The 16,075-nt window shown below is 44.9% G+C and overlaps 1 protein-coding gene and 1 long non-coding RNA gene across 2 annotated transcripts in view; one reads left to right on the top strand and one right to left on the bottom strand.

Annotated features, from left to right (window-relative positions):
• The window catches only part of LOC118372206 (transcription factor SOX-5-like), a 310,655-nt gene extending 296,469 nt beyond the window's left edge, over positions 1-14,186 (bottom strand). Inside the window, exon 1 of the mRNA XM_052460188.1 lies at positions 12,727-14,186. The gene's annotated coding sequence lies outside the window, so the exon portion shown is untranslated. The remainder of the gene's footprint in view (positions 1-12,726) is intronic.
• A 201-nt stretch (positions 14,187-14,387) lies between these two features.
• LOC118392369 (uncharacterized) lies at positions 14,388-15,562 on the top strand. Its single transcript, XR_008063060.1, has 2 exons — positions 14,388-15,131; positions 15,354-15,562. It is a non-coding gene; the product is annotated as an uncharacterized LOC118392369 (long non-coding RNA).
• Positions 15,563-16,075: the final 513 nt, after the last annotated feature.

The raw sequence follows: 16,075 nt of genomic DNA, 5'->3' as shown, positions 1-16,075 counted from the left end.
AACAAGTCAGATTTTTTAAATGTTTTTTGGCGAAAGCATGAGAAGCTATTATCTGATAGCATGTAACACCCCAAAAGACCCGCAGGGGACGTAAACAAAATAATTAGCATAGTCGGCGCTACACAAAACGCAAAATAAAATATAAAACATTCATTACCTTTGACCATCTTTCTTTGTTGGCACTCCTAGATGTCCCATAAACACTATTGGGTATTTTTTCGATTAAATCGGTCCATATATAGCCTAGATATCGATCTATGAAGACTGTGATCAACGAAAAAAATTGCGTTTTATAACGTAACGTCATTTTTTAAAATGAAAAAAGTTGACGATAAACTTTCACAAAACACTTCTAAATACTTTTGTAATGCAACTTTAGGTATTAGTAAACGTTAATAAGCGATCAAATTGATCACGAGGCGATGTATATTCTATAGCTGTACGTCTGGAAATAATGTCCGGGTAAATCTCAACCAAAATATCCGGTCGGAGACCTGAAGAAATGGGCTGTCTCTTCTTCGTTTGACCAAGAAACAAATCGTAGGCAAATGACAAGACTGTTGACATCGTGTGGAAGCTGTAGGTATTGCAACCTCGGCCCCATTTAATGTGGTTCACCTTTATCAATCGGTTGAAGTTGCGCATGGATATATTTTTCCATTTTCAGTGATCAGATTTTCCTGCACTTTTCGATGAAACGCACGTTCTGTTATAGTCACAGCCGTGATTTAACCAGTTTTATAAACGTCTGAGTGTTTTCTATCCACACATACTAATCATATGCATATACTATATTCCTGTCATGAGAAGCAGGGTGCTTAAATGTTGCGAGATTTTTAACAGAATGTTCGAAAAAGTAGGGGGTAGGAGTAACAGGTTAACAGAAGTCAGATGCACTGGGAGCTGCAGTGGTGTATTGAGAAGACACTGATCTAAGATCAGTTTTTTTCAATTTTTACCTCTAATATATAATACGGGCAGGGTACACTGATTCGAGATCAGCCACTAGGAGTAGAGGCAGTGAGAGCAGCAGTGATTAAGGTTGTGATTTGGGGAGGGTGAGCTGATCCTAGATCTGTGCCTAAGGATAGAGGCAGTTGGAGCAGCAGTGTAGCCGGCTTTGAGGCCAAAGTGGCATCTTCATTTTTTCACATACACACACACACATACACACACACACACTGGAAACACACCACGTGTCACACATATATTCATACAAACCCACAGACAATCACTATACAGTAGACCAGACAAGATCTACCACACACACACAGTCTAATTCCTCCTCTTGTGAAAACAATGCCATGAATACAGTAGCACTGTAATCATGACACACAACGCAGAATAAAGCAGACAGAGCATCAGAGTTTGTTGAAAATTAAACATCCAATCTTCGGGAAGCGTCAATTCACATCATCCAACCTCTTTTTTTTTTCTCCGTCCTGCTTTGTGTTCACTATTCCAGACAAGCGCAATGATTGAATTACAAAAAAATACTGAGGCAAATTTAAACACATACACAATACATTCCATTAGAGATTCCCCTCTTGTCTGAATACAAATGTTCAGTTATCTATATGATAATAGACCAACACGTCTGGCTCGCCACAATATAAGAGGGACACACAATGTAGTGGCAGCGCCTAAAGACAAAATGATCTGTAATACAATCTGCTCAATAGATTGCCAACCGTCTTCATGTGCAGAGTTGGGCTCTGGATCGCGAGACAATAAGCGCCCCGACAACAAAGAAGATGATAGTGTTTTGTTAGCGAGCAGAGACATAGTGCCTGGCAGAGAGAGGGGGGGAGAGAGCGAGAGAGTGAGAGAGAGAGAGAGAGAGCGAGAGAGAGAGCGAGAGAGAGAGAGGGGGAGAGAGAGGGAGAGAGGGGAGAGAGAGGAGAGAGAGGGGAGAGAGAGGGGAGAGAGAGGGGGAGAGAGGGGGAGAGAGAGAGAGGGAGAGAGAGAGAGAGAGAGAGAGAGAGAGAGAGAGAGAGAGAGAGGGAGGGGGAGAGAGAGACGAGGAGAGAGAGGGAGAGGGGGAGAGAGAGAGGGGGAGAGAGAGAGAGGGGGGAGAGAGAGAGGGATAGAGAGGGAGAGAGAGAGAGGGAGAGAGAGAGGGAGAGGGAGAGCGAGAGATGGAGAAAGAGAGAGAGGGAGAAAGAGAGAGAGGGGGAGAGAGAGAGGGAGAGGGAGAGGGGAGAGAGAGAGAGAGAGAAAGAGAGAGAGAGAGAGAGAGGGGGAGAGAGAAAGGGAGAGGGAGAGGGAGAGAGAGAGAGAGAGAGAGAGAGAGAGAGAGAGAGAGAGAGAGAGAGAGAGAGAGAGAGAGAGAGAGAGAGAGAGAGAGGGAGAGGGGAGAGAGGGAGAGGGGGAGAGAGAGACGAGGAGAGAGAGGGAGAGGGGGAGAGAGAGAGAGGGGGAGAGAGAGAAAGAGAGAGAGAAATTCCACAGTGTGCCATCACAGCAGCAATATTTGTGACCTGTTGTCACGAGAAAAGGGCAACCAGTGAAGAACAAACACCATTGTAAATACAACCCATATTTATGCTTATTTATTTTATCTTGTGTCCTCTAACCATTTGTACATTGTTAAAACACTGTATACATATATATATAATATGACATTTGTAATGTCTTTACTGTTTTGAAACTTCTGTATGTGTAATGTTTACTGTTAATTTTTGTTGTTTTTCACTTTATATATTCACTTTGCATGTTGTCTACCTCACTTGCTTTGGCAATGTTAACACATGTTTCCCATGCCAATAAAGCCCTTGAATTGAATTGAATTGAATTGAGAGAGAGAGAGAGGGAGAGAATTGATATTCAGAGGATGTGCAGTGAAGGGGAAACACTATGTGACAGGTAACAGGTAGAGGCACAGTCTGTTCCAATGTTCATTCACATATTCATATGGTACAGTGACAATCTGTGACGGAGGTATACGAATGGCTCGCATGTACCGTATGACATCTACTTTATGCCTATAGGGCTCATGTGAGATGGGAATGGGCGGGAAGAGGCCGAGCAAGCCAGTGTGTTGACGTGTGTCCATCTATTGATTCAGGTCAGTGTGTGTGTGTGTGTGTGTGTGTGTGTGTGTGTGTGTGTGTGTGTGTGTGTGTGTGTGTGTGTGTGTGTGTGTGTGTGTGTGTGTGTGTGTGTGTGTGTGTGTGTGTGTGTGTGTGTGTGTGTGTGTGTGTGTGTGAGCCTGTTCCTCGTGCATTGTACACCCTGACCGACTCACTCCAACCATTATTGAGAAAGGAATGAGCAGAAAGGAGTAGGGAGAGGTGCCAGAAATCACAAAGGAATTCCATTTTCTCTTGGCACATATGATGTATTATTAATCCAATTTTACGTGGACCCTTAAATTCGGAGAAAAATCACATGGAGCAAATTAATGAGGTAAACGTAATGATCTGCCATGATCAAAGGCAATCGGTGTTGAGCAAGTATAGCCACCAATTAGTAAAACAAGCCCAGGATAGGGACTAAAATATGCACTGAGCATCCTGATGAAAAGACAAGGTCAGAAGAGAATGGACTAATTTTACAAATGAAACACTGTGCTTCTTTGGTGGAGACAGGAGACAGGCCCACGTGTGGTTGTTCCGGGGGGGGGGTGGTAGAGAAAGGCGGAGATGGGTCATGTTAGAACCCTCAGGAGTGTTTAGTCTGAGAGAGAAGGTCCCAGAAGAGCTAAGAAACTGGCTATACTTTGATAACAATAAAGAAGGTATCGGAGTATACGGACTGTTTTCTTTGGCACAATGGAAGTGGTTTCTGTTTGATCTAAGCGAGTGGGCCTCATTTTCGAGGAGTTGATCCACGAAGGAGTGAAAAAGTGCTGCTTTGCTGACTTAAAAAAGCTAGAAGAACAAACTATGAACTCATTTTTGTAGGAGCACGGAGACACTGTATAAGGAACTTTACACACAAACGGAGTAAAGTCGTACTGTAATTTGGAAGCTTTATGAGCTTTACACAGACCTTTGTGTAAATCATGTGTTGCTGTCAATGGGTTGTTAGACATTACAAGGTTCATGTGAGGATCTCAATCCAGGATTCAGATGTGTACACCCCTCCATCCACCATGAGAGGTCAGAAGATAAGAGACAACAGAGGAGACTTACAACGCAGGCAGCCATTCATTCTCCAATCATAAGACTGTCATTGTGTCTTGTCAATCGCAATATGAAGCCAAGCTACATCAGGCCAGTCATGAGTTTTCAGAAAAGCAACAAGAGTAAACGAGAGATGAACAGAGTCACTGTTTAAACAGAAGACACAGCTGCAGAATATCCCAACTCATCCCATTCCACCACCGTATAAGGTCCAATACATTCATAGACTTAACACTGTGTATAGAGATACCAACGTTTACCCGGGTTCAAACACAACCCGCCTTCCTTATTTTCATTTTATTGTAATTCATGAACATATTCAACAGCACATCTTTTTTTTTCATTCTTCTTCTTAGGGAATGTGTTTCTGTCCCGGTTTAAGATTATTAAGCAGCTTTTCTTTCTTGTAATGACAGATATTGTAACGACTCACTCACAGAAAGGCTTCTCTGGAATATAAGCAGGCCTATCTCTCAATTGAATAACAATGGAACACTTTGCGGATCTGTAAAAAAAAAAGAGAAAAAGTTAGCAGTTCCTTTTATGAATTCTTAATCCTGACCTCAAAAAGGAACTGGGGGTATTTTGGTTCTATTCTATTGGTGTTATTCTCCATAAGCCTGACTACGCGCTGGTAACAGAAGACAATGTTAGGACAAGCCACTTAAGCCCATTAGTCTTATAATTCATATGTCTTGGCAAACGCTATTTAGCCCAGTCCAAAGCTCTGGGAGCTAGTTCTTCTCCCACTGGCTTCTGGCTGGGGCTGAGAGAGAGAGAGGGGTGGGTGGGTGTAAGCTCCCCGCTCCAAGGCACTCTGCAGGGAGGCAAAGAAGAAAACAGAAGAAGAGTGACAATAAAGTGGGGAAGGAGAGAAAAGAAAGAGATGATGGAGAGGACTAAGGGAGAGAAGAGAGAGAGAATAGAGGGAGATGAGATGTATCCTCAGAGTCAAGACGGAGAAGAGGGAGAAAGAGATACTTCTGGCCATGTAGTGTATGTGGACACTGCTCGTTGAACATCTCATTCCTAAGTAATGGACATTAATATGGAGTTGGTCCCCCCTTGCTGTTATAACAGCCTCCACTCTTATTGGAAGGCTTTCCACTAGATGTTGGAACATTGCTGCATGGACTTGATTCCATTCAGCCACAAGAGCATTAGTGAGGTCGGCACTGATGTTGGGTGATTAGGCCTGGCTCGCAGTTCCAATTAATTCCAAAGGTCTTCGATGGGGTTGAGGTCAGGGCTCTGTGCAGGCCAGTCAAGTTCTTTAACACCGATCTCGACAAACCATTTCTGGACCTCGCTTTGTGAATAGGGTCATTGTCATGCCCAAACTGCTGACACAAAGTTGGAAGCACAGAATGTAATTGTATGTTGTAGCGCTAAGATTTCCCTTCACTGGAACTAAGGGGCCTAGCCCGAACCATGAAAAACAGCCCCAAACCATTATTCCTCTTCCACCAAACTTTACAGTCGGCACTATGCATTGGGAAAGGTAGCGTTATCCTGGCATCTACCAAACCCAGATTCGTCCTCTGGACTGCCAGATGGTGAAGCGTGATTCATCACACCAGAGAACCCAAGCTTTACACCACTCCAGCCGACACTTGGCATTACGCATGATGAGCTTAAGCTTGTGTGCGGCTGCTCAGCCATGGAAACCCATTTCATTAAGCTTCTGACGAACAGTTTTTGTGCTGACGTTGCTTCCAGGGGCAGTTTGGAACTTGGTAATGAGTGTTGCAACCGAGAACAGACCATTTTTACACACTACACCCCTCGGCGGTCCGGTTCTGTGAGCTTTGTGGCCTACCACTTTGCGGCTGAGCTGTCGTTGCTCCTAGACGTTTCCACTTCACAATAACAGCACTTACAGTTGACCGGAGCAGCTCTAGCATGGCAGAAATTTGACGAACTGACTTGTTGGAAAGATGGGATCCTTTTTGATTTATTTATTTATTTCACCTTTATTTAACCAGGTAGGCTAGTTGAGAACAAGTTCTCATTTGCAACTGCGACCTGGCCAAGATAAAGCGTAGCAATTCGACACATACAACAACACAGAGTTACACGTGGAATAAACAAAACATAGAGTCAATAATACAGTAGAACAAAAGAAAACAAAAAATCAATATACAGTGAGTGCAAATGAGGTAAGTTCAGGAAATAAATAGGCCATGGTGGCGAAGTAATTACAATATAGCAGTTAAACACTGGAATGGTAGATCGGCAGAAGATGAATGTGCAGGTAGAGATACTGGGGTGCAAAGGAGCTAAATAAATATATACCAGTATGGGGATGAGGTAGGTAGATAGATGGGCTGTTTACAGATAGGCTAAGTACAGGTGCAGTGATCTGTAAACTGCTCTGACAGCTGGTGCTTAAAGCAAGTGAGGAGCGCGTGCTACGAGTGGGTGCTGCTATGGTGACCAGTGAGATTAGATAAGGCGGGGCTTTACCTAGCAGAGGCTTGTAGATAACCTGTAGCCAGTACGTTTGGCGACGAGGAAGAAGCGAGGGCCAATCAACGAGAGCAGTGTATGGGGCTTTGGTGACAAAACGGATGGCACTGTGATAGACTGGATCCAGTTTGTTGAGTAGAGTGTTGGAGGCTATTTTATAGATGACATCACCGAAGTTGAGGATCGGTAGGATGGTCAGTTTTATGAGGGTATGTTTGGCAGCATGAGTGAAGGATGCTTTGTTGCGATATAGGAAGCAGATTCTAGATATAATTTTGGATTGGAGATGCTTAATGTGAGTCCTGAAGGAGAGTTTACAGTCTAACGAGACACCCAGGTATTTGTAGTTGTCCACGTATTCTAAGTCAGAGCCGTCCAGAGTAGTGATGCTGGATGGGCGAGCAGGTGCGGGCAGCGATCGATTGAAAAGCATGCATTTAGTTTTACTTGTGTTTAAGTGCAGTTGGAGGCCACGGAAGGAGAGTTGTATGGCATTGAAGCTCGTCTGGAGGTTAGTTAACACAGTGTCCAAGGAGGGGCCAGAAGTATACAGAATGGTGTCGTCTGTGTAGAGGTGGATCAGAGAAACACCAGAAGCAAGAGCAACATCATTGATGTATAAAGAAAAGAGAGTCGGCCCGAGAATTTAACCCTGTGGCACCCCCATAGAGACTGTCAGCGGTCCAGACAACAGGCCCTCCGATTTGACACACTGAACTCTATCAGAGAAGTAGTTGGTAAACCAGGCGAGGAAATCATTTGAGAAACCAAGGCTGACGAGTTTGCCAATGAGAATGTTGTGATTGACAGAGTTGAAAGCCTTGGCCAGGTTGATGAATACGGCTGCACAGTAATGTCTCTTATCGATGGCGTTTATGATGTCGTTTAGAACCTTGAGCGTGGGTGAGGTGCACCCATGACCAGCTCTGAAACCATATTGCATAGCGGAGAAGGTATGGCGGCATTCGAAGTGGTCAGTAATCTGTTTGTTAACTTGGCTATCGAAGACCTTAGAAGCGGTGACAGTGTTTCCTAGCCTCAGAGCAATGGGCATCTGGGAGGAGGTGCTCTTATTCTCCATGGACTTTACAGTGTCCCAGAACTTTTTTGAGTTAGTACTACAGGATGCAAATTTCTGTTTGAAAAAGCTTGCCTTAGCTTTTCGAACTGCCTGTGCATATTTGTTCCTAACTTCCCTGAAAAGTTGCATATCACGGGGGCTATTCGATGCTAATGCAGAACGCTACAGGATGTTTTTGTGCTGGTCAAGGGCAGACAGGTCTGGCGTGAACCAAGGACTATATCTATTCCTCGTTCTACATTTTTTGAGAGGGGCATGCTTATTTATTAAGATGGTGAGGAAGGCACTTTTAAAGAATAGCCAGGCATCATCAACTGACGGGATGAGGTCAATGTCATTCCAGGATACCCCGGCCAGGTCGATTAGAAAGGCCTGCTCGCAGAAATGTTTTAGGGAGCGTTTGACAGTGATGAGGGGTGGTCGTTTGGACGCAGACCCATTACGGATGCAGGCAATGAGGCAGTGATCGCTGAGATCTTGATTGAAAACAGCAGAGGTGTATTTGGAGGGCGAATTAGTTAGGATGACATCTATGAGGGTGCCCGTGTTTACTGATTTGGGGTTGTACCTGGTAGGTTTATTGATCATTTGTGTGAGATTGAGAGCATCAGGCTTAGTTTGTAGGATGGCCGGGGTGTTAAGCATGTCCCAGTTTAGGTCACCTAGTAGCACGAGCTCAGAAGATAGATGGGGGGCAATCAGTTCACATATAGTATCGAGGGCACAGCTGGGGGCAGATGGAGGTCTATAGCAAGCGGCAACAGTGAGAGGCTTGTTTCTGGAAAGGTGCATTTTTAGAAGAAGAAGCTCAAATTGTTTGGGTACAGACTTAGAAAGTAATACAGAACTCTGCAGGCTATCTTTGCAGTAGATTGCAACACCGCCCCCTTTGGCATTTCTATCTAGGCGGAAAACGTTATAGTTAGCAATGGAGATTTCAGTGTTTTTGGTGGTTTTCCTAAGCCAGGATTCAGACATGGCTAAGACATCTGGGTTGGTAGAGTGTGCTAAAGCAGTGAGTAAAACAAACTTAGGGAGTGGGTTTCTAAATGTTAACATGCATGAAACCAAGGCTTTTACGTTTACAGAAGTCAACAAATGAGAGCACCTGGGGGGTGGGAGTGGAGCTAGGCACTGCAGGACCTGGATTAACCTTCACATCACCAGAGGAACAGAGGAGAAGTAGGATAAGGGTACGGCTAAAGACAATACGAACTGGCCGTCTAGCACGTTTAGAACAGAGAGTAAAAGGAGCAGGTTTCTGGGCACGATAGCATAGATTCAAGGCATAGTGTACAGACAAAGGTAAGATGTACATTGGAGGTAAAACCTAGGTATTGAGTAATGAAGAGAGCAATATAGTCTCTAGAGGTGTTTTTTTATTTAAATAGGCAAGTCAGTTAAGAACAAATTCTTCTTCTCAATGACAGCCTAGGAATAGTGGGTTAACTGCCTGTTCAGGGGTAGAACAACAGATTTGTACCTTGTCAGCTCAGGGATTTGAACTTGCAACCTTCCGGTCACTAGTCCAACACTCTAACCACTAGGCTACCCTGCTGCCCCAGGTGATGTCATCGCATATGTAGGAAGTGGAACAACATGGTTGGTTAAGGCATATTGAGCAGGGCTAGAGGCTCTGCAGTGAAATAAGACAGTAATCACTAACCAGGACAGTAATGGACAAGGCTTATTGATGTTAGAGAGAGGCATGCGTAGCCAAGTGAACATATGGGTCCAGTGAGTGGTTGGGCTGGCTGTGGACATGGCTATTCAGACAGTTAGCAGGCTAAAAAGCTAACAGTTAGTAGGCCGGAGCTAGCAAGCTAGCAGCTAGTAGACCAGGGCAAGGTAGCGGTTAGCAAGCAAGCAGTTAGCATGGGCTAGCAGTTCGTAGACCAGGGCAAGCTAGCAGTTAGCAGACCGGGCAGGCAAGCTAGCAGTTAGCAGACTGGGTTAGCAAGCAAGCAGTTAGCAAGGGCTAGTAGTTAGCAGACCGGGCAAGCAAGCTAGCAGTTAGCAGACCAGGGCCCGGCAGTTTAGCAGTTAGCAGACCGGGTTAGCAAGCAAGCAGATAGCAGGGGCTAGAAAGTTAGCCTTTGGGGGGGTCGCGATGGGGGTAAGTCTGTTTTTGCCTCTTCGTGCGGTGAGGTCGTTAGACCAGTTGTGGAATTAGTAGGGTTCCAAGTAGCTCTAGGTAGCTAGCAGGCCGAAATTGTAGCCCTGGGGTATGCTTCGGTGGTAGCACAGGAGCCCTGGCCGGGCTAAGCTTTAAGCTAAATTGGTGCTTGCTCTGGGATGGAAACGCTAGCCAGGAGTCGTCATCCGGGATTGCGGCATGCTAGTTGTGAAGATCCAGATGAAAATGTTCAGTTTGCGGTAGGAATCCGGGGATAAAAATAACAGGTCCGTTATGCTCTGGTTAGAGTCACGTTGTTCGAACTGGCGAGAGCTTTCCGAGCTGAAGGTTAGCTGATGACCGCTGGCAATGGTTTGCTGACTGATAGCTGGTAGTTAGCTGGCTAGCTTCAGTTGAGGGATTCCAGATCCCAAGTAAATATAAATACTTCGGGAAAAAAAGAAGATCCACGCCACATTGGGTGAGGCGGGTTGCAGGAGAGTATTTAGATGAGGTTTAGCAAAATATTTTAAAGCATATGCAACGAAAAAAATATGTAAAACGATATATACAAGGGACACGACAGGGCAAAGACGTCTGACTGCTACGCCATCTTGGATTACAAAGAATGACGGTGGCACGTTGAAAGTCACTCTTCAGTACGGGCCATTCTACTGCCAATGTTAGTCTATTGAGATTGCATGGCGGTGTGCTCGATTTTATACACCTGTCAGCAACGGGTGTGGCTGAAATAGCTGAATCCACTAATTTGAAGGGCTGTCCACATACTTTCGGAAAGGAGAAGTATGCTCCTGCAAGCCGCCACACGTTAGAGCATTTGTTTACAGTTTCCTGTCCTGCATGTGATCAACAACCAGTTAAAAAGGACTACAGTGCAAGGGGATGCAAGGGGAAAAGTACTGTATCTAAGGCCTTTCTACGCTACCCCTGACATTTGCTTCCTGCGTTCCTGCATTCAATTCTATGTTAGCAGTTGTTCTTGTTCTTGCCATCCTCATCAGTACCGTTCAGGCTCTGTCTTTCACTGCCTGTCAGACTGTCATATCTGTCCTGTCCCTGCCTCACCTGCTTGTATGTGTACATGTGTGTACGGTTGTGTGTGTGTGTTTAACTATCTTTGTTGGTACCAGAAATCCTCACAAGGATAGTAAAACAAGGCAAGTGGGGATCTTACCGGTCCCCGCGAGTTAAGATGCTATTTTCGGCTTAGGGGTTGGGTTTAGGGGTAGGGTTACAATTAGGGTTAGGGTTAGAATTACGGTTATGGTTAGGGGTTATGGTTAGGTTAGGTTTAGGTGTTAGGGTTAGGGGTTAAGGTTAGTTTTAGGCGTCGGGTTAAGGGTTAAGGTTAGGGTTAAGGGTTAAGGTTAGGGGTTAGGGAAAAACACATTTTGGATGGGAATCAATTATTTAGTCCCCACAAGGATAGCAATACTGTGTGTTTGTGTGTGTGTGTGCGCTTGGGCACTTGTGTGTGTGCGTGCTTATGAACGTGCATGTATGTGTGCATGCGTATGGCGTGCATATGTGTGTGTGTGTGTGTGTGTGTGTGTGTGTGTGTGTGTGTGTGTGTGTGTGTGTGTGTGTGTGTGTGTGTGTGTGTGTGTGTGTGTGCGTGCGTGCGTGCGTGCGTGCGTGCGTGCGTGTGTGTGCGTGTGTGTGCGTGCGTGTGTGTGTGTGTGCGTGTGTGCTTATGAACGTGTGCGTGCGTATGGCGTGCATGTGTGTGTATGCCCGTGTATCTGCGTGTATACAGCATGTTGTTTGTGTTTCCCTCCCTGTCTGCCCATGGTCGGAAACCAATCCCTGATTTAACAAGGAGATAAGAACAGTCACTGCTACCAACATTGCCCAAAATATAACAGCCACTGTACCCACTATATCATATCTGCTACACTGGCATGAGACTGAGGAAACATCAAACACTCTCAGCAAGGAAATAAACAATTTTTAACAGTATGATTCATATTGAAACAATGGGCTATATATAAACAGTTAAGAGCATGAACCTCAATTCATTATCTATGTAGATAGGTATTTACATATATTAGTACCGCAGCCACGATATTCAGAACAGAAACATATTCATGTAGCCTGACTTTAACCATACATAGCCTTATAAAGATGCTGTATAAAAGCAGTCCCAACACACACCGTAACTCTCACTAGTGTAGCAACAGTGACGTTTATGGCCAGAGTGCTCAGACTCTTCAAATAGTTCATAAACAAGGGGACAGTGCTGCGTCGTCACACAACTCTTTACAAACGATACAGATATCAAAGAACCGATCAGTCACAGAGAGACACAGGGAGACCGACTACAGAAATATTAGACTCCATGCCGTGTTGATGGTCATTAGAGTGGACAGACCAGTGTGAACACGCACACATACACACACACACTTGGACTGGACGCTCAAAGTTATTAGAACGCTTTTTAGGAGAGAAAGACTCGGAGAGGAAGAAGACAAGAGAGAAGATAATGAAAACTGGACTCTCAATCACTATCTGTCATCTCTGAAACAGACCTACGCACTTGCTGTGGAGGAAAGAACTTGTTTGGAGTGAGAAATGCATCTAAAATGCCACAATCCTGGATTAATATAATTAGACATATTCAATATGCACAACAATTATAGGTGTAAGAGGAAAGCTGTTTCTCTGCCTGGAGTGTATCTCCAGAGGTAAACTATTCAGCGGCGTTGGGGAGTTAATCCCAAAAGGCTTTGGAGAATCACTAACCGAGAACAGCACGATCAGCACCGGGAACACCCCCCCCAACCCAACCCCATGCACAGCCGGTAAACATTGTAACGACAACAGTAGAGTACCACGCCACAGCTCCCTTCCTCTTAGTTGCCATCCATCTGCGCGCGCAATAGCGATCACGGAAAAACCTCTCCATCACTTACCGAGGTCTCGGTGATGATGGCGTCTTCCTCGTGTCTCGATATCGGGTCGGTCGCTGTGTGTAGGGGTAATTTGTGTGTGTCGCTCTCTCTCTCTCTTCTTATTATCTCCTCTGTCTCTCTTAAGGACGAGGTGAAATCCGTGCTCTGGTCATCCGGCGGCTTCACAGACAAAACCAACACGCAGCGGCAAGAACAATATACAAAAGGCAAGGAAGGGACAGAGGGGAGGAGAAGTCAATTTGTTTAGTGGCACTGAGACAAAAAAAATAACTGTCACCTATGGAGGCGGGTTAAAACTGGAGATAGTTTATATAATACTGGCCAAGGCTATAAGTCAAACTGTAGGCTAGAACAACAGTTTTAGATTGTCTCTGCGTGCGCTCTCAGCTCAAAGGTGTGTTTTCCTGCGCACCTTGTTAATGCCACAGTATTGTGCAGAAGAGGCTAGGGGTGATAGGCAGCAGAGCATAGAAAATGTGCTTCTAATGTTGTCAAAAACTCAAATGTTCGTTCCTGTCCAATTCGCTTTCACGGTTCAAGAGATGGGCCTTTTACGTCGCAATTCTGTAACACAAGGAGCAAAGCGCAACTCGGAGGAACTTTTCTATTCCAAAGTTAGCCCATATGAGAGAATTTCCCTCACTGCTCTGAGATGTTGGAGAGAAGGGGTTGCAAATGTGTCAAGTAACGGGATGTCTAAATGGAGTGACCGCATAAGTCAGGTTTGACACACGTTATTATCTATCCTCAGCTGCTCTGCACTAGCAGCTCATCAGAGCACCGTCCGCCCTGGCTAGCCCCTTGGTGCGGCTCACGCTGCGCATGTGCACCAAGGCGCTGACCAAATGTCAAGAGCAATAAGTGGGGTTGTCATCTCGAATTTTCTCTGCTCCCAATGAACTCCTCAGGAGCTGCATATCTCTCTCTCTCTCTCTCTCTCTCTCTCTCTTTTACCCCAGGAATAAGCGGTCGCTTAGGGCCCTCAGCTACTAGCTGGCTGACCCCAAAAAATAGGATCTCAGTCGGGGGTCAATTAGCCCATGTCATCTAACATGTTTTATATGGGTAAATTAATCTAGCCAGCTATCTAAACTTGTAGTAATCATGGTCGAAGTATGACCGGGCACAAAGGGCACGTGCCCAGGGGTCCCCCATTGATTTTGTTAGTTACTCTAGCTCAGATATCATATTAACATGACATAAGTCATGGCAAAATGGGTACAATAACAGGAAATTAGCTTTAAAACTGAAAAAATGTCTCCACCCTATGGCAAAATGTGTGAAATTGCAGCAAACTTTCTTTAAAACTGCAATATTTGTTTCTCTCCGCCATCAAGCTAGGGGGCCCACTAAAATGTTTTGCCCTGGAGGGCCAAACAAAATATTGCTTAGGCCCCGCAAAAAGCTAGGGTCTGCCCTGAGAGAACAGTCAGTTGTTTTGTTGGTGCCCAGGTGTTATTCACCGTTGGCGCACTTCTCCCCGATAATGAGCCGGTGTTTCCCGCCACTCCACTGAGCGTTCTAATTCACCTGTCACATCTGCTGAGCCTCTTCCGTTTGCCACGCAACGGTGCCTGCCTGCTCAGATGTCTCCATTAGACAACTGTGTGTGTGTGTGTGTGGGGGTGGGGGGGGGGGGGGTTCTCCTTGCACGTTGTATGTAGTTTAAATATATAAATAGCCTAATAAGCTACAGCCTACACTTGGTACCACTACTTGTGGACAGTGGGTTAATGTCCAAAAACCTACAAAGAAGATGACTGTTATTGTTGAATTGCTATGTGTAGCCTGGGTAGACCTACCAGTCGTTTTAGCTAGCATTCCACGGAGTTACAAGGAGTGGAATGTTAGCTAAAAAGACTGTTAACCAAGACTAGTGTAAGAGCACAAGGCTATATCTCACTTTCAAGAAAGAATTCTGAACACACATCATTTTCAATAGCTGCCTTTGAAGTTTTATAGGCAATTTCTTTGGACATTGTAGTTATGATCTTTGGCCTTTTTCAGATGTTTCATGTAATAATTAATTGTAGCCCACAACTGAAGAATCCCATTTCATGGAACTTCTGGACTTTATTGAATAAAGTAAAACAGTTATTTTAGGCCTACATATTGTTGTTTAAAAGAAACCCTTCTTCTCCTCCAGATGTCTACCCCTGGCCCTTGCAGCTTCTCTTTGATATTGTTCAACTGACACACACACACACACACACACGCACCACCCTGGGCAGAACATGTTTCTCTCACAACTTTGACATGGGGCTGTCTTTTATCCTCCATGTTTCCCAGCGTCTCTGTGCTCCTCCAGATCCCCCGGGTTCCGCTCCTACACACCCCAGCCAAATGACACCCCGCTGGGGCTACAGCAGAGGTCTCTCCCCGAACAGACGGCTCTACATCCACAGGTCGGTTTGAAGAGCGTGTCTATCAAACAGGCCCAAGTCCCCTACATGTAATTGCAAAAAAATAGAGCCTCAAGTAGGCCAGGTGCCAAATTAAATGTGAATGTAATGTTAACTCAATAGACCTAAGAATTGTTTGGTTATAGACCTGTGTGAAACGTATAAATTGTTATGTATATTTTTCCTATTGTCTTATTGTTTTGGAGGTGTTCATGGAATGCATAGGTCTGATTGGGCTCCTGAGTGGCACAGCGGTCAAAGGCACTGCATCTCAGTGCTTGAGGCGTCACTACAGCCACCCAGGTTCGATTCCAGGCTGTATCACATCTGGCTGTGATCGGGAGTCCTATAGCATCGTCCCGGGTAGACCTTCATTGTGAATAGGAATTTGTTCTTAACTGACTTGCCTAGTTAAATAAAGGTTTAAAAAAATGCATCAAGTGTGAGATGTGGTGTCTCTATCTATTCATGCTGTACTTGTGCATTTATCCACATTACATCACTCTATGTAGTTGTCACAACCATACAGAACCTATTACATGAATATTCTAATTCTTAATTCTATGGTCACAAGTCACAACTCATTTAAACAAGTCCACACGCACACGTACAGTGAGATAGAGATGGAGAGAGAGAAGGGGGGCAGTAAGATACCATTCTTGTTGAAAGAACATGGCCTATTAAGCCTATGAGTTAACGTCAGCCTCCTGTGCGGAAAAAAATCAATCAATCACAGACTTTCAAAGAGGCATGAGTTGAGTTATACAATGTGCTGTTCTGAGCGTGGGATTTCAATAATCATGTTTACGAGCACAGGTCCAGTGTTCAGAGAAATGAATGTCGCCTACGTGTCCGTTGGTCAGTGTTCTATAGGCTATGGAGGGTAGAATTTGTCCCTAAGAAAATCAGGAGTTGATGTGAACCCCTGGTTCAACAGTGTTTTTGTT

Source organism: Oncorhynchus keta, chromosome 13, assembly GCF_023373465.1.
Source record: "Oncorhynchus keta strain PuntledgeMale-10-30-2019 chromosome 13, Oket_V2, whole genome shotgun sequence".
In the NCBI taxonomy this organism is placed as follows: domain Eukaryota; kingdom Metazoa; phylum Chordata; class Actinopteri; order Salmoniformes; family Salmonidae; genus Oncorhynchus; species Oncorhynchus keta.
The sequence above is the reverse complement of the archived record's forward strand: the minus strand, read 5'-3'. Positions and strand labels throughout refer to the sequence as shown.